Source organism: Narcine bancroftii, chromosome 4 (genome assembly GCF_036971445.1).
Source record: "Narcine bancroftii isolate sNarBan1 chromosome 4, sNarBan1.hap1, whole genome shotgun sequence".
NCBI lineage: Eukaryota > Metazoa > Chordata > Chondrichthyes > Torpediniformes > Narcinidae > Narcine > Narcine bancroftii.
The window spans coordinates 54,910,238-54,938,045 of NC_091472.1; the positions used below are offsets into that span (position 1 = coordinate 54,910,238).

At 38.4% G+C, this 27,808-nt stretch overlaps 1 long non-coding RNA gene across 1 annotated transcript in view; it reads right to left on the reverse strand.

The window, feature by feature from the left end:
• The window catches only part of LOC138759843 (uncharacterized), a 93,876-nt gene that overhangs the window by 9,415 nt on the left and 56,653 nt on the right, over nucleotides 1–27,808 (reverse strand). The window contains exon 2 of the long non-coding RNA XR_011355142.1: nucleotides 542–622. This is a non-coding gene — a long non-coding RNA (uncharacterized lncRNA). The remainder of the gene's footprint in view (nucleotides 1–541; nucleotides 623–27,808) is intronic.

Below are 27,808 nucleotides of genomic sequence, written 5' to 3' on the forward strand. Positions count from 1 at the left end.
ATCTCTTCCTTCACTTCCCACATCAACCTGGGGTATATCGTGGTCTGGCCCCGGGGATTTATCAATCTTGATGTTTTTATGAAACTACTCCAGGACTACTGAAAAACCTGTCTGTAATATTGAAACACCACTATTTTCTTGCATTAATTGTGACTGTGAATATTTATTTTTCCATTTATCTATTTTCTCTCTCTTTCTATACTGAAGTAATTTAATGTATATTTTTGCTGATGGAGTACGGCTGCAGCAAATAGGAAATTTGGTGCATGTGTATGTGGTACCTATGTGTATTAATTAAATGCATTATCATTAAGAGAGCTTGGGAACCACCAAGATCATCAGGGAGCAGAGAAGATCAGAGGTCTGCCTGTTGTGTGGGCCAGGGAAAATGGCTGCATTAGTGAAGTTTGCTGCACCATGTGCAAGTTGGAAAATCAGAGTGGAGAGGAGACAGCACAGCTTCAACAGAAGACACCATCAAATAAAGAAAGGGTGAGTGAGGTCAAAGGAGAAAGACAAGAATAAAGCCATGATTGAATACCTTTAGCATCCTGATTTGGTTCTCGGTTCCAGCATCTGCTGTCTCTTCTGCCTTCTTTGTTATCATTATAAGGTTGGGAATCTACAACCAAAGAACAAGAGGGATGATAAATGATTGTTTAGTTATTCTGAAAAAAAAGTTTGGCATTACAACATTAGTGTAGTTTTAGATCACAAACTGTAAGATGACAGTGTGTGAACTGACTGATGAACAGTTTTGGTGAGAATTATGAAACATATATCTAATGTTCAAGCAGAAATGGGAATGATTTAATACAGGATTACCAGTCAAACTAACATGGTGCTTTAAATATCATATGGTATCTATCTGCAGAGGTTCTGAGAGTAAAACAAGCCAAATTATTTCCAGATGAAAATCAGAGCAATGTAAAGAGCACACTTCAAGTCAAGTTCAAGTTCATTTTCATTTGACTGTGTTTTTCTGGACCACAGTGTTCACACATACATACATACACAATACACAGCACATAATAATCACATATAAACCTACAGATATAATTTAAAATATGTTAGATATATCTACTTAGAGTTATTTACTTAGTTATAAGATACTGTTTATCAATCTCACAGCCTGCAGGAAGAAGCTATTTGGCAGTCCTGATTTTGATGATTGTATGTCAAAGATAGAAAGGATCCTCAGCAATTCTTTGAGCCCTGTTTAAGTAATGATCCTGGAGAATGTTGTCAGTCGAGGAATGATCTTCTCGGCTATTTTGTTGATCCTCTGTATTGACTTCTGGTCCAATGCTTGGCAGCTACCATGTTCTTAGCATGAATATCACAATGCAGAATAATGTGAAGAAATATTTAAGGGTTAATGGAGAGACATTAAAACCCACCAAGCTCATATCCATATTAAACTAAATATCAATTCAATTTATTGTAAACCTAAATTGATATTATTTGGAGAGGACTTTTTCAGAAGAAGGACGAAACAATGTGTGCTGACACAAAGTATTGTTGGAAGCAATACAGAGTGATTTGGGACAACTGCTATGAATGGTAAGACCACCTGGCCCTGCAGAGAAGCTACCCTATGTGGCAAATTCTTCACCATAACTATTCCGTGTGTCTGCAGAAAAGGTGCTGAAGGGCATGTTTTGTGATGATGTACTGTCACAATATTATGGGAAATGTTAAGATGATTTGAGTCAGGGAACTTGACCTCATTCTGATTAGGGAGAGTGAGGCCATCACGGACAAGGAGTGTGGCCTGAAGGACTGGGTCAAGGAACTTCAGCTGCAGCTCGATGACCTCACTCTGGTTAGGGAGAATGAGGCCATCGTAGACAAGAGCTACAGGCAGGTGGTCGCATAAGGGCCACGGGAGGAGGGGCAGTGGGTTACAGTTAGGAGGAGGAAAGGGAAGAGTCAGGTTCATGTGCAAGCACCCGAGTCTGAAATCTTCAGAAATTGGTACTCCACCTTGAATACTGTGGAAGGGGATAGTCAGACTATGGTGGGCAGAGGTGTGGTGTCAATCTCGTAGGGATAAAAGGAAAAGGGTGATAGTCATAGGGGATTCAATAGTTAGGAGGACAGACAGAGGTTTTTGTGGATGCGATAAGGAAAACTGGATGGTGGTTTGCCTCCCTGGTGCCAGGGTCCGGGATGTGACTATGTGGACTATGTGCATTCAGAACATCCTAAAAGGGGAGGGTAAGGAGCCTGAGGTTGTGGTACATGTTGGTACCATTGATGTTGGAAGGAAGGAGGAAGTGGTCCTGAAGAATGGGTATAGGGAGTTGAGTAGGGAACTTAAAAGTTGGACCACTAAGGGGGTAATCTCTGGATTGCTTCCTGTGCCACATGACAGTGAGGGCAGAAATAGAATTAGGTGGAGGTTAAACGCGTGGCTAAAGGGGTGGAGTAAGAAACAGGGTTTCAAGTTCTTGGACCACTGGGACCTTATTTGGGGAGGATGGGACCTATACCATAATGATGGGTTACATCTTAATCCCAGAGGGACCAGTCTCCTGGCGGGGGAATTTGCTAGGGCTGACCGGGGGGTGGGGGGGTGGAGTTAAACAAATATGGTTGGGGACAGGGTTTCAAGTTAGGCAGGTTAGCAGGGTGAGGGTTTGTAGGCTAAAGAAATAGACATTTAAATAATTTGAGGAAGGAAAAGCAGGAAGTAGTAAAATGATGTTGTAGTGAAAATTGTGAGAATGGAAGAGAGAAGGATATGCAGAAGGTAGGATGTAGGAGATCCCTAAGATGTATTTATTTTAATGCGAGGAGCGTAGTAAGAAAGCTGGATGAGCTAAAGGTGTGGATTGACATGTGGCATTATAATGTTGTGGCCATTAGTGAGACATGGTTGAAGGAAGGTTGTGACTGGCAGTTGAATGTTCCAGGATTTTGCTGCTTTAGATGTGACACAGTTGGTGGATTAAGAGGGGGAGGTGTGGCATTACTTGTCAGGGAGGATATTACAGCAGTGCTGAGGCAAGGTAGACTGGAGGGCTCATTGAGGGAGGCAGTGTAGGTAGAGCTGAAAAATAAGAAGGGTGAGGTTTCTATTATGGGGGTATATTATACACCTCCAAATGGGGAAAGGGAACTAGAAGAGCAAATGTGCAAGGAAATAGGTGAGATATGCAGTAGAAATAGGGTGGTGTTGGTTGGGGATTTCAATTTTTCAAACATAGATTGAGAAACGCAGTCAGTAAAAGGGCAGGATGGCTTAGTTAGTATTTATGCATTGTGTTCAGGATTGCTTTTTGCAGCAAAATGTTGAGATGCCAACTAGAGGGGGAGCGTTGTTAGATCTGTTATTTGAGAATGCAAGGGTAAGGGGGCAACACTTTAGGAGAAATATTAGAGGTGGCTTTTTCACTCAGCGAGTGGTGGCAAAATGGAATGAATTTCCGAATGAGATCATTGCGTCAGGGTCCCTTCTGTCATTTAAGAGGAGACAGAGGTAAGCATTGGAGAGAACTTCGGATCCAGTGATCAAGGGTCCATTAGCTTTAGCTTAATGATGGAAAGGGATAGGTCGGGTCCGAGGTTGAAGGTCTTTGAATGGGGGAAGGCCAGATTTGGAGAAATGAGAAGGGATTTGCAGAGAGTTGTGTGGCTGATCTTTTTCCCGGAAAGGATGTAGAGGAAATTTGGGGGACATTTAGTGGTGAGATTTTGTGAGTACAGGATCTTTCTGTTCCAGTCAGATCAAAGGGGAAGAGTAAAGGTTCGAGGGAGCAGTGGTTTACTGGTGAAATTAAAAAGTTGGTTCATGACAAGAGGGAGGCCTATACCAAACATAAAAATACAAGGGACTGAGGAGATATATGGTTGTTACTTAGATTGGAGGAAGAACCTTAAGAGGGAAATTAGAATGTCCATAGCTAATAAGGCGAAGGTGAATCCTAAGGGTTTTTACAGATATGTGAACAGTAAAATGAGGGTTAAGAATAGGTCCACTGGATGATGGGACCAGTGAACTATGTCTGGAACCGTATGAGATGGGAGAAATATTGAACAATTTTTTCTCATCTGTATTCACGAGGGTAAGGGACATTGGGCTATACGAGATAAGGGAGGCAAAGGGCTTAGTTATGGGAAGGATAGGGATTAGTAAAGCGAGAGTTTTGGAGCTTCTAGGATCAATTAAGGTGGATAAGTCTCCTAGTCCTGATGGGATTTTTCCCAGGACTTTAAGGGAGGTCAAGGAACAAATAGCGGGGGCACTGACAGTGATTTTTGAAAGATCACTGGAGAAAGGGGTGGTACCACAGGATTGGAGGGTTGCAAATGTAGTTCCATTGTTCAAAAAAGACAGTAGGTGTAGGCCAAGTAATTATTGGCCAGTAAGTTTGACTTTGGTGGTGGGGAAGGTTATGGAGGATATTCTTCGAGATAGTACATACACATTTCTGGACAAGCAGGGATAGATTAGGGGCACCCAGCATGAGTTTCTAAAAGGAAAGTCATGTTTGACGAACCTTGTTGAGTTTTTTGAGGAAGTGACAAAAAAGGTAGATGAAGGTAGACCGGTGGATGTGATCTATTTGGATCTATAAGGCTTTTGATAAGGTTCTGCATGGAAGGTTAATAAGGAAGGTTCATCACTAGGAATTAGTAGAGAGATTGTGACATGGGTTCAGAGGTGGCTGGGAGATAGACAGCAGAGAGACATGGTAGACAAGGTATGTCAGGTTGGAAACCTGTGACAAGCGGGGTGCCTCAGGGAATCGGTGCTGGGTCCCTTGTTGTTTATCATTTATATTCATGATTTAGAGGAGGGTGTGATTAACTGGGTAAGCAAATATGCGGATGATATGAAAATAGGGGGAGTGGTGGATAGTGAGGTAGATTTTCTTGGATTACAGAAGGATTTGGTTTGTTTGGAAGAGTGGGCTGAAAGATGGCAGATGGAATTCAATGTAGACAAGTGTGAGGTGTTGCATTTCGGTAAAAATAACCAGAATAAGACATATACAGTTTAGGGAAGGGCATTGAGGCATGTAGAGGAGCAAAGGGACCTGGGGGTTATGGTACAGAGTTCACTAAAGGTGGATTCCCATGTAGACAGGGTGGTTAAGAAGGCATATGGTATGCTGGCCTTCATAAATCATAGTATAGAGTATAGGAGCTGGGAGGTGATGCTGCAGCTGTTTAAGGCATTGGTGAGGCCAGGTTTGGAGGCTCAGTTCTGGTCTCCAAATTATAGAAAGGATATAGATAAGGTGGAAAGGGTGCAGAGAAGGTTTACAAGGATGTTTCCTGGCTTACAGCATCTGGATTACAGGGAGAGATTAAGGAGACTGGGACTTTATTCATTGGAATGTAGACGACTGAGAGAGGACTTGATAGAGGTATTTAAAATTATGAAAGGAATAGATAGACTAGACATAAACAGACTCTTTCCCCTGAGGGCAGGGAAGGTTGGAACAAGAGACCATGAGTTAAGGGTAAGGGGGCAACACTTTAGGAGAAATTCAGCGAGTGGTGGCAGAATGGAATGAACTTCCGAATGAGATCGTTGCGTCAGGGTCTCTTCTGTCATTTAAGAGAAGGTTGGATGTGTACATGGAGGTGAGGGGGTCGGAGGGTTATTTGCGGAGAGCGGGAGGTTTGAGCTAGTGGAGTTGTTCCAGTGAACCGGTGCGGACTCGAAAGGGCGACATGGGCTGTTTCCGCTCCGTAAATGGTTATATGTTTATTCTTCTATATGAAATTTGATCAACTTAATGTTAAGCTGAAAACAAGCAAATGCACCTTTGTACAAGAAGAAAATTATTTATTTTTTCGTCTAAGAGCATCTGCCAATCCAAGGGAAAGCAGAGACCACCATCAGAGCCAAAAATCAAACTGATCAAAAGTAGAAGTATCCCTGATCAGGTAGAGAAAAAGAAACTAACAATTGTCTTTGAAGTTACAAGCTTTCACCAGTTCTTGCTGGAAAGATCAGTCATGCTGGAAACTGACCACAAACCTTTGCTAGTCTGTCTGAGACTCAGGCCTGTCATTGTAGCATCATAGAGTTATACTGTGTAGAAACAGTGGTGTTGAAAGGGAAATAATTCCGGATGTTGGAAATTTGAAATAAAAAAAGGAAATTTCAGAAACACTCAGCAGGTCTGGAAGAACCTGTGGAGACAGACTAGCATTAATGTTTCCAGGTTGATGATGTCTGATGGAAAGCACTGAATATAGTGGACATTCTCTATTCTTATACACGGCTGCCTGAAGGTTAGCTATCCTCCTGTCTCCCTGACGAGAGCAGCTCTGGCAGAAATACTGTTGCAGAGAAGACTCAGGGTATTTGATGAATCCCATGCAACAAAACTTGGGACAAAGCTGAAGGAAAGGAAGCTAAAACAAGTACGCATCACAACACAAGGCACAGGAAAACAACTGCATGTCAAAGTCCTCTGCTAAGATGAATCAGCAGGTAAGGGATAAGAAGATGGGATATCAGGGAAGGTGTGGCAATATATGGATCAAAGTATTATCTCACAAGGGTTGGTGAGAGATTCAGAAAAATCCACATTGCTCCTTGTGCAAGATGTTTGGGAAAATAATAAAGGAAAACGTGAAATTGAAGATGTTCAGGAAGTGAATCCCACTGAGGTTTAAGAAGAACCAAAGCCAGAAGAGCAAGATACTACTGAACAGCAGCAAGTAACATACAATGTTACAGCAGGCAGTCAAGCTGCTTTGAGCACACTAGAAGAGAGACGGCGGAATGTATATTTTGATAGGGCCTTACATATGGTAAAAAAAACAGAAGCAGGATCGGAACAAGATTAATCCACAATCACTGTCATGGACTCACACCTATTTTAATAAATGGCATCCCTGCTAAAGATAGAATAAAGATAATTACTCTACCTCTGCCATGCCTTGTTTCCAGCACATCGAGAATGTATAATCCAGTCCACAATCTCATTGCAAAGCGGAAATGATGAGTAAACAAGAATTTTATTTCCCTATATTAATTCACTCACATTATCCTAATCATGGAGTCTGGATTAAACACAGAGCCATAGACTGAACTGTCAACCTTTCATTCTTCCAAAAAATATATTTTGAGTAAACTTATTTTCAATATTTTTATGACATTAGTTGAAGTGCAATGCCTTCAACCCTGATTTAATTTGTAGTATGTGAATTGCAATTATGCAACTGTAAGATATCGTGACTGTAAATTATAAATTCATATGCATTAAAGAAAATAACAAATTAAATATTTTGACCACAATAAAATATGACCATTCCTATTATATTAATTATTTCCATAATTAGCATAAAATGCCCTAATATTAAATGTTCTGGTTTAATGAATAACACTGCATGTAATTCAGGTGGCTAACTAGCTGTTAAACATTTTACTTCTTTAAATTTACTGTGACTGTTCTTCTGTTCCTTTAACCTTGCAGTATGAAACAATTGCCTTGCTATGATAATCTTTACAACAGCTTCCATTATCTCTGAGTAGGACACAACAAAAGGCATTTAAAAGCTGCTTTTTAAGCAATACTTTTTCAAATTCAATCAGATACGCATTGTATGCACACATCAGATATACCATCCAGAAAAACAGAAGGATATTGACTTCAAAATCACTGCTGAGGCAAACAGAGCCTGCAGGAATGTCAAATCTCCAACCTGCATTTTGATGTTTTGCCCCAGGTTAGTCTTTACTGACATGCTTCGAGCATTCTGTTTGTGCCTGAGCATCCATTAACTGTCCTTGACTCAATGTTATAAAGGCCTTTATGGTTGGGTCGATGCAAATGCCTGCTGCACATTATGTGCCATGAGGTGTAAGAAAACCATACGCCTCATTTTAGTGGCTCACTTTGGCTATTCCATACTTCATTATGAAGTATTGTTTCATTGCAAATTAATGAAAGGTTGTTCATTATTATTCCAGTAATAGAGCTGGTGAAGGAGTGTGCAGGCAAGTGCTGTGTCAAAGGAACATAACTTTAAAGGGGGGAGTAAAATAAAGCCAAGGTTAAAATGTCCTTGATTGTGTTAATTTGATGGTATTAGTTTAAAAATCATTCTGCCTTAATTAGGTTGTATCTCTAAGTATCAAAACAGATGTAAACATTTTACCTCCTGGGTAATGAATAGTGGGGTTCTTTTACAAATAACATAGGTGAGCCATGCAGATTGCAAAAATGCATCTTTTATAATTTAAAGTAGAGAGGCCATAAAGACATAATAAACATAACTCAGGTTAAAGATCTATCTCAAAATATCTATTCAAGTAATATTCATTGAAAGAACCAAGCAGTTTAAACCCTTTCTTGCATGTAGTTGATGATGTTTCTAATCTCTGTGGCATCCCAAGTGGGAATTGTATGTGGATTAGCATTTATCAAAGTAGAGGGTTAAGTCACAGTCATTGAAAGTTTAAAAGCAGTCATGACTTAATATACTGCAGCCACACGGGCCAATTTATAATTAGATAAAAATCAGACAAATTCTATGAAAAATGATGCCATTCACCAGGTTGTCAGCCAAGGAGTGATTATGGATATGTGGATCTTTAGTTTCAAATTCGTGGAACAGTCCAAATCAAGTGATAGTGAATTGGTGCCCAGATTCACATCTCACTGAATGTTTATGTTATTGAGGTAGAAATGAAGTTTTGGAGGAATTTTATTTGTAAGATAGACCTTGCTTTCACCTATTTAACACTTGCAGATGGTCAAAATTATCCACAGAAATTTGGCCCAATGCTAAACTTCATCTGTGATTTTCATCTGACAGATATACTCCAACTATAATATCTTTGAGTGTTTTTTCATTAAATATATTTTGTTACATAAGCATGTATTTAAAATTCTCTTACTCAATTCGGAAGGTCCATTGCAAGTAAAATAATTAATTTCAAAGGCTGCAAAATACATATTGTGATTTCCTGAGACCTTCATTCATAGTGAACATCAGCTATTGAACGTGCCTTCTAACCATTGAACTACTGAGAAAATCTTTGTCTTTGTCATTCTACCAACTCATTTCCCAAAGTTTGTATTTTGTTTGTAGTTTGCATTGTTGAATGTGTATACAATTCCTTCAGTTATCATACACAATTTCATTGCTACAATACTTCTGGCATTATATAGGGATATGGATGGGCTACTTTCATCAAAGAATTTACATAATTATAAATAATATTACATCAATGACTGAAAAGGGTAGATTCCACAAAAAAAATAACTTAGTGATTGAGGATTTTTTTCTGAAGGTTATGCTGGATCATGATAAAAAGTGGAACAGTCCATAGATTCACCCAAATTCTCAAGATCAAGTTAATCCCAATATTCTTGATTGTCTTTGATAGATTTTCAACTTCAATCAGAAAATAATGGAGGATTAGATGGAGATCTCGGTCATCATCTCATTATTCATAAAGGCCCTTTGATCATTATAAACAATCTTTCTTGTGACCTCCAACTTCCACTTACTCTTCAGATTGGTCAATCAGACTTTATCTCCAACTTGTAATCATTCCCATCCAATACTGTTTATCATTACTGCATTTAGCTTCTATCCCAGACAAAGAAATGGAGATGCCTGTGATTCCCTTGACCACAGTTATAAGTGACATCCTCTATGGTTCCATTTAGCTTCTATCCCAGTCAAAGAAATGGAAATGCCTGTGATTCCCTTGACCACAGTTATAAGTGACATCCTCTATGGTTCCATTTAGCTTCTATCCCAGTCAAAGAAATGGAAATGCCTGTGATTCCCTTGACCACAGTTATAAGTGGCATCCTCTATGGTTCCATTTAGCTTCTATCCCAGTCAAAGAAATGGAAATGCCTGTGATTCCCCTGACCACAGTTATAAGTGACATCCTCTATGGTTCCATTTAGCTTCTATCCCAGTCAAAGAAATGGAGATGCCTGTGATTCCCTTGACCACAGTTATAAGTGACATCCTCTATGGTTCCATTTAGCTTCTATCCCAGTCAAAGAAATGGAAATGCCTGTGATTCCCTTGACCACAGTTATAAGTGACATCCTCTATGGTTCCATTTAGCTTCTATCCCAGTCAAAGAAATGGAAATGCCTGTGATTCCCTTGACCACAGTTATAAGTGACATCCTCTATGGTTCCATTTAGCTTCTATCCCAGTCAAAGAAATGGAAATGCCTGTGATTCCCTTGACCACAGTTATAAGTGGCATCCTCTATGGTTCCATTTAGCTTCTATCCCAGTCAAAGAAATGGAAATGCCTGTGATTCCCCTGACCACAGTTATAAGTGGCATCCTCTATGGTTCCATTTAGCTTCTATCCCAGTCAAAGAAATGGAAATGCCTGTGATTCCCTTGACCACAGTTATAAGTGACATCCTCTATGGTTGTGAACATTGCATGCTATCATTATTATTACTCAGAAGTTCTCTTGGCTGTCCTCCCATCCTTCCAGCTTCATCTTGTTCCATCTCTTTCTCTCCTCATCATAGGAGATAGTTGGCTTTTCAACCCTCAAGATGGTTTCATTTTTCACTGAGTCATGGCTCATCTATGTTTTAGCTCCATGGACTTCAGCTATTAAAAAATATCTAAAGCTTCAAATGTAAAATTACTAAGAATATGTTAAAATCCCACCATGATTTCACAACTTTCCATCTCTATGACCTCCAGTCCTGCAGACCTTACTCCCTGCTGCTCATTCTAATGTCGCTGTCACCTCCTCCTTCCCTTGACACCCATGCCCAGAGACCAAGATTGACACCCTAAGCCACTCTCTACTCTCATTGCTTGATTCCTCTCCTGCATTATAATTTTATTAATATTTACTTTTTTTGTGTTTGCATATTACCATAAGAAGTTGTTGCTACTTTTACATTTGTTGGATAATAACTGTGCTTTCTGAACTGATGTTCAAAGCTGCAATTGTTACAGTTACGGAAATTAGAAGTGATGAAATTGCATCATAATTTTGACTATTTTAGTTTGTAACTGCCGCTTTTTGGTGGGATTTCCAGTGTTTGGTGGGAATGATAGGGATTGTCTTCACCGCAATCTGACATCTTACACTTTATAATCTGTACTGAGATGCAGAGAAAGTCAGCGTAATGTAAAGAGAAAAGCTCCTTTGTATTAGTAAAACCAAAAGAAATCAGGCCTATTTCTGACACTATTTCTTGTGGTCTTATAGCTTTCTGTTAAATTACAATATACTTCCTTGTATTGCCTTCCAGATTTTTCTAAAAAGGGTTAATGATGTTTATTGTTAATTAGAAATAGAATTGCTGGATCGATATGATTTATAAATGCAATTCTCCATGTGTGTAAATGATGAAAAGACCAGCTAGTCATATGATTATCATAACCTTGGAGGCAAAAAAATATTGAAGGGGTGTAAAGGAAGGTGCATTTTTTCAGCTCTCTGTTTTGAATTACTGCCAAACACCAAGTGACCCTTATTATGTGTTATGCTCACTTAAGCCATGTGGTTTGGATGTTTCTGAAAGTCTGCAGCATTCTGCTGCTGCAAGTTGGAGGACATGTTCACTCGAGTGCATTTTGTCCTCCAACTTGAGCATCCATAAAGTATTGCTTACCTTTGGAAAATTCACAAATTTGAAAAGCTTGATGCTTCAAACCATTCTGGAATAATTGAGAGAGGTCTTTGGAAATATAAGCTTTGGATTCCCCAAGAGATGGTTAAATGGGGCAGACATTCTCAAAGCATGTCTGGCCCCCAGCCATCAAGTGCAGATGTTCATACATGCTGCACTTCATGACTTACCCACAGATATCATATCCAGTGTTTGTACTTCTTTTCTTCTTACCACCTTTATCTACCTGCCCTTTCACTTGAAATCATCTTTTGAAAAGGTGTATAAAGTTGTTGTATAGTCTGAAACTTCCTCATAGACAGCTCCTTCACTGCTTTTTAAAAAAGTTTTACTTACAGTTCTTTTAGTTGATGTCCTGTGTAATTCTATTTCCCTCACTCATTTGGGTCTCATGTGCAGAGAATGATTGAACATCTCCATTATATTATCTGTTCTGCAGTTTTTTTATATGGATTCATAGCAATTTCATTGAGAAACAGAGGTCAGAAGCTCTATACATAGTTAAACAAAGCTAACATTGATAAATTCTGTGAAACTAACCAATCAGCTGTTTACAAACAAAACATAATCTACTGGAAGAACAAATGGCATCCAGTTGATTGGATGCTGTTCCAAATACCAGCTTCTGAAGTCACTGTATGTCAACTGTTTACAAGCATTAAATTCACATTGATTTCTAGTCTAGTCATTGGGTCCTGAGACTTATCCTAATATTGCAAACCATCCTCAGAAGACATCTACAAATGACTGATCTTAAGAAGACATTTATTCTTGGGATTATGTCAAATCAGTATCAATGGTCCAACCATGTAGAATTGTGCAGTGGTAGTGAACGGAGAGATCCAGGGGTACAGATATGTAGTTCCATTAAGATGGCAACACAAGTAGACAGTATGATGAAGAAGCTGCTTGGCATGCCTTCATTGATCAGAGCATTGAGCAAAGTTGTTGGGATGTCTTGTTACCACCGTACAAGGCATTGGCGAGTTCACTTTTGGAGCACTGTGTGCAGTTCTGATCACCAGCCATAGAAAAGATGTCTTTAAGCTAGAAAGGGCACAGAAAAGTTTCACAAGGATGTTAGCAGGAATGGAAAGTATAAGTATAAGGAGAAACTGGATAGGATGGGACTTCTTTCCCTAGACCATGGGGGATTGAGCGAGCAACCTCATAGAGGTAAATAAAATCATAAGGGCCAAGGATAAGTTTAATAGAGATAGTCACTTTCCCAGAGTCAGGGAGTCTAAAACTAGGGGCACATGAAATCTGAGAGGGGAATGGATCTCAAGGGCAACTTTTTCACCCAGAGGGTGGTAGGTATGTGAAATGAGCTGCCAGGATAAATGATATATTACAATGTTTAAATAAACATTTTGACAGGCACATTGATAGGAAAGATTTAGATAAATATATGCCAAGTGCAGGCAAATGGGACAAGGTTAAGTAGACAGCTTGGTTGGCATGGATATTGGGTTGAAGGGACTGCTTCTGAGCTGTAAAACTCTATAACTGGGTGAAAGTGGCAGGTTCTATTTTTCCAAGGGACATTAGTTTATAAGTTGCTTCTTTTAATGTAATATTATTACAATTTTCACAACCATTTTCTGATGGCGGCTCATAAATCAGTACACTGATGTCACAGTCAGTTTGGAAACTAGTTCAAATTCAAGTTTATTATCATCTGACTGTACATCTACAACCAGACAAAACAGAGTTTCTCTGGATCACAGTGCACACACATACACACACAATTCACAACACATAATACCCACATACATACATAAAAATATAATAATTAATAAATATTTCAGAATAATTTATGTGACTCAAGGTTCATCAATCTCATGGTTTACGAACTGCTGATTGGTTGTTTTCACAGAATTCCTCAATGCAGGAAAAAGCTATTTTCCATCCTGCAGTCCTAATTTTGATGCACCTTTAAATTCAATTTTTATAATTTAGACATTCAGCACACTAACAGGCCCTTCCGGCGCACAAGCCTGTGCCACCCAATTGACCAGCAACCACTATAGGTTTTTGAATGGTAGAAATCTGTAAGAAACACACAAACTCTTTACAGACAGTGCCGGCTTTGAACTCATGTTCCTGGCGCTGTAGCAGAGCTCGCTAACAGTTACTCAAACTGTGCTTTATGTTGGTATTTAAAATGATTCCTAGTTCACTCGAACAAAATAGGCAATGCTGCCCTAATTAATTATAAAATGCTAAAGTTTAAGATTTGCTGATAAATGCCTAAGACCCCACTGTGAATTATTTTTTTCAAATTTTATTTTATTGACATGTATTCAAATTACATGCATAGTCAAAACTTAATCTAATCAAAAACATACATGCTTTTTTTCATTTTTCTCCCCCCCCCCACCCACTCCCTCCCCCAAAAAACCCCAAAGAAAGAAAAGAAAGAAGAAGAAAAGAATGAAACTAGTTTAACAATATTACTGGATATCATTAAACAACTGTGACAGTTGTCCAGATTCTATCACCAATGTGTATATGTACAGATGGTAGTGTGGGATGACTGTGATTGGCTGAGAGTGTAGCCACACCTACTGGCAGGTCTTAAAGGATTGCTCCTAGCCAGACCAGGTCATTCTGGACTGGTCGACCTACTTGTGATATGCTCCAGTCTTTTAGTTAATAAAAGCCTTGGTTTGGATCAACAACTCTTCGGTTCTTTTGACCTGCACTACAACAACTATATAGTATGTTAATAACAATCTAACAATAAAGGTATACTATATATAAAAAATTTTAAAATTATAATAAATGTAGTTATATCTAATATTAAATAAAATATAATATAAACATATTATATCATAAGATGAGGCCAGGGAGCAACAAATTACCCCAAATTTAACCAATAATCTTAATATAACATTAAAAAATAACAACACCAATCTTCTGCATACATGGGAACCACATATTCGAAAAAATCTCCATATTTATTCCTTAAATTATAAGTAATTTTTTCCAAAGGTATACAACTTTGTATTTCATTATGCCACCATTCTAGTAGTAGATCTGTTTCCAATTTCCATGAAACTGCTATACATTTTCCAGCAACTGCCAATGCAATCTTTAAAAACTCCTTCTGTAACCATTCCAAGCTGGTCCCCAGATTAACCTTTGATTGTTAAAATAAATTACTTCTTTTAACTTAATGTATCACATTAAAGCCCTAGTTCGCAAATTCAATTTTTGTAAATTCTGACTTTAATATTAGTCTTGAGTATATAGTCTGCTGGTTAGTTAAACCTGTGAAAGTACTTGAAGGACACACATGCAGAATAGAACAGATTAAGTTTTTGGATTCCTGCTACTGATTCAGGTTTCGAAGCTGCGAAGTGAGCTTCCCCACGTTAGAAGCAACACCTGAGGAGTTGTTCTGTAATGGAAAAGAGTAAGGATTGCTCTGGGTTTTTTTTTTCATCTTCAGCAAAATTTTGTTAGTCATAATGCCCACATTTATCATTTTAATCGAAATAATGACTCAAGATTTCCCCCAACTGAAGCGACAACCAAATTAATTTGCTAACAAATGTCTTCAGTGGGGCAGTTGACTAATTTTTGCATTAAATCGATAGCGCTATCTGCCAAGCTTAAAGTTGAACAAAATGTCAGTGAGATAACTTGAATACACTCCTTTTTGAACTGCATCACAACTGTAGACTGAGTGATCAAACTATTACGAATTTAATGAATGTTGCCCTTCATAAGCATGGCTTCACTCATTATGCTGAGAAGTTATGAATAATTCTAAATAGAAAAGATGTTTTTAAACACAAAAGGTTATTTGCATATGAAATACATTACCACAAGTGGCTGTTGAAGTTTAGTCAATCAGGACAATTAAGAGGGAATTACGTAAATATTCAAAGAAGTTAAATATTATGTGATACACAGAAAGAAGATGATTAGAGTGAAGGGTTCTGATGTAAAGCAACCAGGACAGAACAAGTTCTCAGCTGCGATGTTAAAGATCTAAATCAGTCTCCCTTGATAGATATAAATGCGTACACTGAATGGTGGTAACTAAGTCCAGAAAAACTATGATTCTGGAATCAGGCACTTATCTCAGGTTTGAGAATGAGGTTAAAATTACCCACTTGTGCCTTGGTGTGGAACAAGGATACAATCGCTGATTGGAATATTTCAGTGCACTAAGGTTAGGTGAGAAGTTAATTGGCCACAATTGTGTTGCTTGATGAAATAGGAGAGTCCACGAACGTTCTGTTATGTGAAGATTGTCTACGTTGACCAGTGAGTTGTTAAGGCTAAAAATCTTTAGGAGAAAACAGAAAGAATTTTGTAAAAGCTAAATTGAACGTTAAATAGAAAATTAGTTTGAGAAACCTAGCAGCTCAGACTTGGGGAAACAAGAGGTGGGCTGCCCCTGCATGTTTTCGCTGCACTGTGCGATAAATGGCTGAGTTGCATTTGTCTGAATCATCGTGTTGGCATGTGACCTGATTTGTAGTCAGCTGAAGCTGACAGCAATAATTGTATATTGTTCAGTTTGTAGACTTCTCAATTGCTTTTAAACAAAGTAACTGCAACCAATCACAATACAATGCAACAAAGCTTCCAAGACTTTCAAGGTAACTTGTCTCTTTCAAGATTTGTGATCACAAGGTATTCTAATAATGGAATTCTTCAAACATCCCTCTGTGGTTCAGGACATGGTTACACTAATTTCTTGTACTATTTATTAATCTATACTTAATCCTAATGGAAGCTATTTCCTTCTCAATTTATCTCAATGAAATTGACTGCATCTTTTTAGATTTTAACCATTTCATATATGAGAAATTTAGAAAACCAGGACCTGAATCACATGTGGCTCATTTTTTTGTCTTACATTTTATGGGTTATTTCCATAGAAGAGGCACGGCATGATTAGTGTAGCAGTTAGAGCAATGTTATTAAAGAACCAGCGACCTGGATTCAAATCCAGCATTGTCTGTCAGGAGTTTGTACATTCTCCTCGTGTCGACGTGGATTTCTGTGTTATTATGCCTGTAAAGAAGAACTATATTACCCAGCATTCAATGCACACAGTTGGCCAGAAACCGGAAGTGGTAAAATGACGGGAGTCGCGAGTGTGGTCATTGGAAGTCAGTTGAAGCCGCTCAAGGAAAATAAAGGCAGTTAAGTGTTAAACCCATGTAACCATTCTTCTTGAAAGACAAGCATAATATGATGTCTAGAAGTGTCTAAGTAAGAGAAGACAATAGTTCTTAAGCATGGATAAGTTAAGTCCTCCAACACTGATGCAGTTTACCAGCAATCCAGCTGATAAGTGGAAACACTTCAAATAGTGATTCAACATTTATTTAGAAGCTGGTGGAATGGGAGAGACTCATGGAAAATGGAAATTGTCTCTATATCTGCACATGATGAGTGAAGATGTTTGGACATCTATAACAGTTTTCAAATTGATGAGACAGCTTACACATTGGACACTCTGATGAGAAAATTTGAGGAGCATTTTGTTCCAAGTAAAAATGTTACATTCAAGTGTTTCTCCTGTGACCAGAAACAAGGTACGAGCTTTCACCAACACTTAGCCAAGCTTCACACACTGAGTAAGTCCTGTGAATTTGGAGATTTGAAAAATTCACTCACTAAAGATAGAATAGTTTGTGGAATTCCAGATAAAGGACTTAGAGAAAGACTGTTGTGTGAAAAAGATTTGACACTGGAAAAGGTTGTGAACATGCATAGGGCAGCAGAGACCAGCTGCACAGAATAGATACAACAGTACATGTGATGAAAGTAGATAAGCAGAGCACCGAGAGTTTCCCAAAGCAACAACAAAGCAAAGTGGTAAGCTCAAACTGCAAATGCAGGAGATACGGAGGTAGACACATTCCAAAGATGCATCCTGCCTATGGAATGATATAAATGTGGGAAAAAAAGTCATTTTACAAAGTTCTGCAAAGCAGGGGATACCATGAGAAAGGTATTCACAGTGGATGAAAAAATGGAGGAATTCTTCATGGATTCACTATAGACTACTGCTGACAAAACTGAATGGATCGTTCCTGTGACTGTGAATGAGACAGTAATTCCATTTAAGCTCGACACCGGAGCCCAGGTGAATCAGTTATCAATGGACGATTACAAGACCCTCACCGTAAAAAACAAGATTTATCCTGCAAAATTAAAAGTGACAGGCTGGACTGGAGAGAACATTTCAGTAAAAGGGGGCTCTATAATGACCATCAAACACAAAGGGCGGCATCTGAGGTCACCGCTGCTAAATGTAGAAAGGAGTCTGTAGCCAATATTAGGTCTGTGTGCATGTGAAGATCTTGAGTTTTCATAGTGGCTTCACAGATTGAAGATAAGCACACAACACTCATGGAAGAAAGGAGAACTACACTGGAGAAGCAATGCCTTAACAGAGAGAGAAAATCAACGTCATTACATGACATGAATGACAAACTGGTGTTACAGACTTAAGTTATTATTAATCTTTAGATTGTAATTTATTTTTTAACAAATTACTTTATGGGTAATGAAACTGGGGAAAGACACACACAGAAAACACCATTTTGAACATACCCATGTCTCCTATGTCCAAGCTGTAAAGAGTGCCATAAAACCAAAGTTATTGCTCTCCACTAAAAGCTTGAGACAATGAATGTTTACTCAAAAAGACACCTGATCAAACACAAGATCATCTGCTTGTTTACACATGTTTTTGGAATTGAAACGAAAAAAGAACCAGCAGTTATCAAAGCAAGACATATGATTACAGCACTTCAAGAAAGCATCTTTAGTATTATGAACCAGTTTCATCTGAGGTCAGAAAATACAAGATTATATGAGAAGGACAGTTGTTGTGTTCTCCTTGTCAGGGGAGGGACACAGAATTGGAGTAGCTTCAGAGAGGATGGCCACTTCATCTGCTTTTCTTTGTCAAGAGAGAGAACAGTGCTGCTGTGGCTATTGTAATGGTCACTCTTGACTCACCCATATCTGGAAAGAAGATCATTCTTGCAGTTCGACCATAGCCATTCTGATGTTTATTTTATTTAACCCTTGCCTGGGTTTGTGAAAGCATCTCAGAAATGACAAGTTCTGTATCCTCAATGCAAGAGAGAGGAATTGTGAAATCATTCGTATGAAGAAACATTTCTCTGAAAGCAATTTGACAAGAATTTGTGAGTTTTGAGAAGGCTGATGACCAGGTGTCCAAAGATACTTTGTAATTACTTCCAAACATCAATTTAAAGATTCTAAGTTTCAATGCAAGATGCTTAAGACTGAATTTTGAATTTGAATCATCTCTTCAGAATTGTGCCTAAGCTGTGATGGTTTAGGTAATCCACACATACATACATACATACATACATGCATTTGTGCATAGTTGAGGGTTAAGCTTTTTATAGTTAAGTAAGATTTTATATTATTAATAGTTATTAATAAATAAATTATTGTCTTGAAGATACTATTGTCTTGCTGCTGGTCTATGTCATAACACTGGAAAATGAGTTGGCAAATAAGGATGCCTTCTTACGTCAGCTAGAAGTCAAAAATAGACAGTTACCGGAACATCTAGAACTGGCTGAACAGAACCTGCAGCAACAATGAAGCAAGCCAAAACGTTACCACAAGTAGAAGCTGAACTTGCACAGCAAATTGCAACTCAGATCAAGATTGAAGAGTGGTATGGCAGCATAAAAGAACACAATAAGTGACTGTCAGACGCAGTGGACAGATTGTTGACATAGTCTAATGAATGACTTCAGCTGCCTCTAAAAGAAAGAATGGCTGCATTAGAGGATAAGAATATATCAATACAAGAATCTGAACTCTTAAGAAATCAACTTGAAGAGTCTTTTCATGATATGGATAATGCAAACCATCTTCTTTCAACTACAAAGCTTAAAGGAGCCACCAAACTATCAGAAGAGGAATTGGCAGCTATGTCCACCACTGCAGCATCTGTGGCCAAGATAGTGAAGCCTGGAATGAAGCTCACAGAGTTGTATAATGAATATGTTGAAGCCCAAGATCAATTGCTATTGGCAAAACAGGAAAATAAGAGAGTGAAATTGTGAAAGAAGTGGAGATTAAAGCTCTGCTTCTGAAGCGCCAGCGTGAAGAATATGAACCTGTGCAAAAATCTGTGGCAAATCTCTCAGCTAAATTAGAAGATGTCATGAAGGAAATTCACTATTTACAAAAATGCAGTGATGAGGCGATTAAGGATGCATTACTCAACAGGGTGAATCAGAGATACAAAATTCAAAGCAGAATAGGGGGCTTTTGATGGAACTAGATGTGCGAGGAAATCATATTTTATGTGAAGATGAAATTAGTTCTAGGGTTAGGGTTAGGTTTAGGGTTAGGGTTAGGGGTTAGGGTTAGGGTTAGGGTTAGGGGTTAGGGTTAGGGTTAGGGTTAGGGTTAGGGTTAGGGTTAAGTTTCAGTTTCTCTGAAGTGATTCCTCAGCATCTGGTGACCTATTGAAATGTTGAGGAACTGCAACAGCAAAATCAACAGCTACTGGTGACTGTTCATGAACTTGCTGATAAACAGGAATTTCTTCATGGATTTCTGAATCTTGCCAATACCCTGAGTAAATTTGAACGACTTCATGAAGCCAGAACTCATCAGGTGCATGATTGGCCGGAACTCGGAAGTGATGTTTTATGGAAGTCATAGGTGTGGTCTTTGGAAGTCAGTTTAAGCAGCTCAAGAAAAGTAAAATCAGTTAAGTGTTAAACTCACATAAAGTATTCTTTTTGAACGATCAAGCACGACAGTTTCCAACCATCTTTCAAAATTCACAGGAGTTGGAATATTTGGACGGTACTGGCTTGTGGGCTGGAAGGTCCTGTAACTGTGGTGTTTTCTAATCTTCTTTTAAAATTAAATACATTTAACAGAATGCAGTGGATGGTGTGAGAAGGAGGAACTAAAGGCCGATGTGTCAATATTTCAGTGGAGTAAAGGGAATTACAGTGGCATGAGGGGGGAAATGGCCAAAGTAGATTAAAAGGGAGCACTAATAAGGAAGATAGAAAGGCAACACTGGATGAGGTTTCTGCAAGAAATGAGGAGGATGCAGGATAAATATATACCAAAAAATAAGAGATATATGAATTGAAAAATTAAACATGTGGCTGACAAGGGAAGTCAAAACCAACATAAAAGCAAAAGAGAGGGAATACAAGGAAGCAAAAATTAGAGGAAAGATAGAGGATTGGAAAGTTTTAAAAAACTTTCAGAAGGTAACTAAAAGACTCATAAGGAAGGAAAAGATGAAGGGTGAAACTAGGCTAGCAAATAATATCAAAGAGGATGCTAAAGCTTTTTCAAGTATATAAAGAGTTAAAGAAAGTAGAGATATGACCACTAGAAAATGACATTGATAAAATAATAATGGAAGACAAGGAGATGGCAGAGGAACTCCATGAGTATTTTGCATCAGTCTTCACTGTGGAAGACATCAGGGGTGTGCCAGATGCCAAAAGGTTGTGGAGGCTCAGTCATCAGTTGTACTTAAGGCAGAGATTGATGTTCAGGGGATCAAATGTTATAGGGAGAAGGCTGGGCAGTGGGGTTGAATTGGAAAATGGATCAGCTCTTGATTACATGATGGGGCAGACTTGATGGGGTGAATAGCCTATTTCAGCTCCTATGTCTTATGGTCTTAAGTACATAATCCATTCATATCATGCTTGAAGTTGTTCCACTGTGTTCATTCTCCCAAGTTGTCTACACATCTATTATTTGACTAAGAATTTTTTTTTAAATTCTTAGCAACACGATAGTCAGGAAGATTTATCTGGACTGTGACAGATTCTGTTGTATTTTATATTGTATATAAGTATGTTTTAAAGGAGATAAATGTTGGCAGTTTTTTTTAGTGTAGGTCACATACAAACACTTCAAAACTGATCTCATTTAAAATACTGGAGCTCTGCTCAAGCCAGACAGGCTGGCTCCAAGTCCCTTTGCAAAACCATTGGGGAGAGCCTACAGAGACTTCACAAATGGATTGGAAAGCAACAGATAAAAGAACTCGGAGGATCGCAGGCTGTCCGAGTGCAGTTTGCTGTTCTAAGAGGGTCATGCAAGCAAAGAGAGAGAGAGAATAAAACAGGTTTCTGTGTGTGTGTGTGTGTGTGTGTGTGTGTGTGTGTGTGTGTGTGTGTGTGTGTGTGTGTGTGTGTGTGTGTGTGTGTGTGTGTGTGTGTGAGAGAGAGAGAGAGAGAGAGAGAGAGAGAGAATTCAGTTCTACAGTTCAGCAGCAGCTTGGGCTGAAATATTACAAGCTGGCAAGCTTGTGGAATAAAAACATTTTGAAGATGGGTGGTGAGTTCTTAATTCAGCCTGCTCAAAGTCCATGTGGTCCATACAAGAGGAGAGGACTAGCTGTCTAATGTTTCACTTGGAATAAGGGAAACAAAAAGGAACACCGTGGTAACCTGAAAGAAAGAGGTTACCATCTGAAAAACCCTGATGGGGCAAGTTTCTTTGGCAAAACACTGATTAGAATGGATCAGTTTGGGTCCAGCGAACAATAAATCTCTCTCTGAAAACCGACAGGAACCTTCCTGAGTGGTAACCATTTACCTTTCAAGCACCAAACACTGGTGAAATTCATAAATGTTAAATTCTGTGCACAGTATAACAATTGCCTGCAACCAGTGAACTTGGAGGAATGAGAAGTGAGATTGGACTGAATTAAAGAACTTTTCTGAACTTATATACACATTACAAGCATGTGCTCTTAGAATTAGAAGGGTTATGTTATGTTAGGTTAGGTTACATTAATAGTGATAAGTTGAAGTGTGATTCTGTTTTCATGTTTAAAAATAATTAAATGCAACTTTTGTTTAAGTAACCATTTGTCTTGGAGAATTTCTGTTGGTGCTGGGTTTTGGGGTCCTCTGGACTCATAACAGGACTTTATAGACAACTGGTTTCTTTGGGATGAATCTAGTCAATATGTTGAATAGATTGTGAGCAATGTTTGAAGGGAAAAGCCCTTCCTCTTCCCCCCACTTCCATCAATCTTCATGTCCCACTCCTAAAAATGGTGTTGATGGGTAAACATACTAGGATAGCAAAAGTGGGGAATCTCAAGTACTTTAATGTTAACTCTGTTATAATCTGTGTGAACGTTATTGAGGGAAGAGATAGTGCCCAATGTTCCACAGTAATTTTTTAGCCAGTATGGGAGGAATAACCTGGATTTATTAAACAAGTGGAAACAAGTGCTGCCAGAGTTACTGCAATGGAGCAGATGCCCAGTGCTGCTCTAAAGGGTCCAACTACCCAGTCCTAATGCTGGTAGCTCCATACAGGCATTAAATGGCCTGTAAAAGGGAGATGACAGTGCTTTAAAACTAAAATCCTGCCCAAGATGGCGGCTCTTGCACTCGGCAGCAGCCACGAGGTGTTATAGACTCTGGGGAGCAGTGGACCAGAGCAGTGCATCAGAAATGGGGAGAACAACACTCATTGAAAAGGGGAAACCAAAGAGACAACCTTACAGGACTTTACCACAACAGCAGACTAGCAAGGGGCTCAGCAGCTGAGAGACCAACACAGGTTATGGGGGCTGCTGGAGACTGGCTGATGGGAACCAGGTATCGGAGCTGGAATTCAAGAGAGTCCTGAGGGCAAGAAAGGCTTTGGAAAGGCCTCAGATGCTGAAGGCTTCTTGATCAGGTCAGACGTTTGGATCTGTGGCTTGGGTTGCCGATGGATCCAACAGGAGACTGTGAGGCTGCAGAGACTACAGGGGACACTGGAGGCGAATCCACCGTCACTCAACAATTCTGAAGGGACTCTCCTTTGCTTCTCTTTCTTTCGCACTGTAAAGGGCGACACTAGTGGCAAATCTTTGTCTGCCCGATGGCAGGCAGAAGACAATTTTGTGTAATATTACATGTTCCATACTATTACGATAATAAAGGAATTTTTAATCTTGAGTTTCGTTGTGAGAATAAGCTGAACAGGTGGAGGGAGCATCAGTGGGAGAATATTTTTGTTAAGGTCATAATTTAATTTTGATTAATGTAGTTATTGAAAATTCCAAAAATAAACTGCTTCTTTTTTGAGTAAGGCTTGTAGTAATCAAAGCCAATGCTTTAGCATATATTTGGAGATTGCCATTCTGTAAATAAGGATAATTGATATATGTGAAATTCTTTGACAATATTAAGAAAACATAAGCATGATTTTGATAATGACTTAATTGAAAAAGTGGATCTCCAGGACTGATTGATCATAGAATGAATCAAATTAAAGAAAAGAAACAATATCCCAATGTGATATTCTTTCAGGTCCAATAAGTACTGATTGTAAATTGGAAAGTTGGCTTGTTTTACTAAAATCTCTGAGGCCGCATCAATTCTGAGAAAAGGGAGAATAGCTGTTATGGGATTAGAAACTCCAAGACCATTCCAGGACATCTCCAATGGTATCTTGGGCCTCATCAGAACCAAGAAGAGCCGAGTGTTATTCTGGAACTCATTATCTGAAAGAGCAATACAAGTCAAAACCCTTCTCATCAGAGGGCTACATACCTGGTGCTTAGATGTAGAATTAGGCTAGGTTGCTCTATTTTGACTGGTACATAAATGGTGGCTATTTATAAATTTTCTATAACTCCTCAAGTAATTCCCTACTCTTTCTCCTATTAACTGGGGTTTTTTATGTGCAAATTTGACACTACAGTTTTTTTTAGTTTTGCTATTTGTGATTATTTTTTAGATATACATTTACTATTTTCATCGCCCTTTTCTTGAATATTCTATTTTAATTTTCATAGACTCGTAAAATTCAAACAAACCATTTTTTTTTACATTGGTGTAACATACAGTCTGCACTTATCCCTCCCCCACCTTCATACAACTGAAAATATTGTCAATTAAGTTACATTGATACAATTAAATTAAATTGAAAAGAAAGTTTTAAAAAATCAAAACTGAAATGTTTTACCTGCGCTATGTCCCACATCTTTGATTACTTTCATTTCCCTGTTGCTACAGTCTCCATAGCATCAAGCTAGGATCACTAATTAAAAATACACACAAATAAAATACAATTGACCACTTTTCAGGTTAATTTTGTTCATTCTAAATCAATGCGCCCGTGATCTCTGTGCACTCAAAGTGAAGAAGAAGTAAATGTGTTCAATAACATTACAATAATTTTTAAGTTAATATGGCGGGAAAGAGACGGCTATCAATATTTATTTAAGAGTTCAAAGTAGAGTTTTTACAGATCGAACAAAAGGATATTGGACTTCTAATATTGTCATTTGAAAGTGATTCTGACACTTGATTCTCTTTAGCAGCTTGAAATAACAAGTGTGTTGTATATATATAATCTGAGACAGATCTTCCACAACAGAGTCATTAAAACAATTTAATTGTCAGGTCATTGTCAGTTAAGAAATCATGTTCTTTTGGAGTATTTTGGATCTTTGACCATTGATAAAATCAAACAATTTTTATCCTTAAAGAGGAGTAATGAAGACAACTGAAGAATAGGAACAGAATCTATAACCGAGGATCAGATGCATCAAAAAAGATTTGCCAATAGAAAGGGAATAGATAAGATGTGAGATGCAACATTCTTTATAAACATATTCATGGATTCACCACAGAGGCTTCTCCAGGACAAACTGCAAAATGAAATCAGGGGAAGACATCCTTGGTGATGAACCTGCTGTGAGCATAAATCAGAAGGAGTAAGGATCAAACAATTGGGCTTCTTTAACAACACAGGGTCTTGTTAATGGCAAGCACAGGTCAGAGACACTACTCCCAAATCATAGTCCTGACTTTCTGACCAAGGCAGACGGCACTTCTCGAGAATTATACCAAAGGAAGTAAATTTTGCGTAACGATATAGATTAGCACTGATTAGCTCCTGACATTGATGGGACTGAGTGATACAGATTGGCTTCTGCTGTAATTCAGGAACTAGGATACTACCTAGTTAAACATGAGTTTCAGGTTGTGGACTGGTACAAGGATAAGTGTTTGAAAGGAAAAAGTGTGATGATTATGGTTTGACTGCCAGTGAATTCAGATGAAAACTCAAGCCATGAAAGTGTAATTGAAGTAGAAGTCAGGAGATAACTGTTAAAGGTATCATACATATGGAAGTTGTTGAGCATGTGAACTGAGAGACTTCAAAAATGCTGAAATGATTTCCTGCTCCTCTTGCTTCACAGCAATGTATTTCAACTGATTTGAAATACCTCTTCTGTGAAACCCGGTTCTGAAGAGCAAGTCAAGCAATGTGTCTTCAGCCATCAGATAAAAATCTCATCTATGTAAAATGGGCATTTGAGGGTGACAAAGTAATAGTCCTTAACTGTACATTTAAAGAGTGCTGTTAAAGTATTTCCAAGGTTTTTCCTTTCATGGCAGTTGATGCCAAATATTTATTTCAGTGCTTCTGATAACTTTAGGTTTCACAGAAGACATCCTTATCAGAAGCATAGTGATAGACATTAAATGGGGCAGGGTAGGATTGTAAAGAGGATGAGGTAACACCCGAGGTATTCATATTACCCAAGAGAAGATTAAATGATAACCAGAGTCATACACATGAATTGACATTTTAATGTTTTGGGAGGGACATGTAAATCAAACACTAATTATCAGGCACACACAGAAATATGGGCCTTTGACTGATAATTGAGTGGATTCATGTTCCTTGGTGTCCACACTACTCTTCTCCCATCGCTCTCCTTTATACAATACCTCTTTGATGACAGCAATAACTCCACAAGAGAAGATCGTCATCACAATATTTGACTTGAATTGAGAAGTAGTGGATTGAGTTTGAATAGTACAAAAAAACCCACATAAGCTGAAATAGCTGTGTGTCTCCTAGCTGGGCTGTTGTTAGGAATAGGATAGGAATTACAATTATTAATGAAATGCGAAAGTGAACAAGAAAGCATTAACTAACAAATGATCCAGTTTGGCTTTCTTTTGTGTTAGCGGAACCCTTCACCTAAACATAAACAAAAGCCATTATGAACTGTTTACCACCTGTGGTACAGTGGTAAAATGGCAATGTAATTCCTATCTGAAGGAAAAATACACAAGGACCAGAGTTGAAAAAGATTAATATGTCATATTTAGGGAAATGGAAACTCTTATAAATATTGAAGGCAGTACTGAAATGACCTTTCAAATTTATTGTGCACTTTCTGAAGTACAATGAAAGTTCTTTAAAGAGCTTCAAAAATTTCAAATAGAAAACCTCTTTAATTTGCATTGTATCCACATACCAAATATTGTAGGAACATTCTAATTACAGAAATTTCATATTTATAAAAATCTTTTCAGAAAATTAAGTGTTTTAGATGTGATGAAAAAGGATGTTGAATAGATTTGACTTGATTTGATTTGATATTTCGGAAATCAAGGCCATCTAAAAAGAATACTGTAGCTTTAAACTTCTACTAATAATTTTTTTTCATGGTCTTTTTGCCCATTATCTGCTGCTGGATGTTATTGATCCTGGGTAGATTCAAAGCCACCATTCAGACAAATCTTTTGGATTCTAAAGAAATTATAATAGTTCCAAAGATGACAGAAAGTGGCAGCTGGTGACAGGAAAAAGCCCTTGATAAGTCGACAGTGGTAAATCAAGCTACTGCCACTTTTCGTTTCATGTTTGTTAATACCACTTTATCTTTGAAGTTTAAAGCAAGTTCAAAAGAGCCAGGTGCTGAATCATAATATTAAAGCAAGAAGATCTCCATTAAAGCGACAAGATCTGAGAGGAGAAGGCAACAAACATAGCTTTCAACTGGCTTTTGTTGGCCTTTCTGCAGATGTCACCAGTTGTTATCCCCAGCAGAGGCTTCAAGCGCATACACTGCCTCTGGCTGATTCCAGCGTGCTGTTTCAAGTGTCAATCAGCAAGAGGACACAGCATAGCCCTGACCATTGTCCTGTGAAAAGCCAGCATTTAACATCGATTTAACTCATTCAATGTACAAAGATAGAGTGAGCTTTGTGCAAAAAGGGCCTTTGGCAAGGTTGCTTGTAGAGCATTTCAGGCAGAACTGATGCTCCTTGGGTTTGCTGTCATAAGGCAGGGTCTGCAGCCTGATAAAGAGAACATGGGTGACTCGATAGGCTATTTGAGAACAAGGGAGCACTAGAAAGGAAC